Source organism: Myotis brandtii, unplaced genomic scaffold, assembly GCF_000412655.1.
Source record: "Myotis brandtii unplaced genomic scaffold, ASM41265v1 scaffold916, whole genome shotgun sequence".
NCBI classification, from domain to species: domain Eukaryota; kingdom Metazoa; phylum Chordata; class Mammalia; order Chiroptera; family Vespertilionidae; genus Myotis; species Myotis brandtii.
In genome coordinates, this window is record NW_005371774.1 from 464,962 (window position 1) to 465,455 (window position 494).

Genomic DNA, 494 nt, shown 5'->3' on the forward strand with positions numbered 1-494 from the left:
AGGTGCCTAAGGCACTTAGCAGGAATGAAACCGGGAAGGTGGGCTGGGGCCCAGGTGTGGGGAGCTCGGTGACAGGATGAGGATGCCACCGGGCACAGGCAGGTGACCAGCCGTTCAATGCACCTGGACCCTGGCACGGCCTGCCTGGGCGCCAGTCCTGCCCCAGCCCATCACGAGCTGTGTCGCCTTGAATAAGCCGGCCCATTCCTGTCGCTTCCGTGTCTCACCCATAAAATGCGGTTAAAGTGTTGTCTCACGAGGCTACCGTGAGGATAAGATGAAGCGGTGTATGGCACTTAGCATGTGCCCGGCCGTAGTGGCGCGATTCCTGCTCCTTCATAGAACAGCTGCCATTTAGTGAGCAGCGAGGACGTGCCAGACTCTGAGCCGTTTCCCTACCTCCAGCATCTCCTCCGCGTTCACAGAAACCCCGGAGGTGGCTCACCATTTGCAGACACCCATAGTCACAGAGCTGCAGAGGGTGAGCGGGGCTG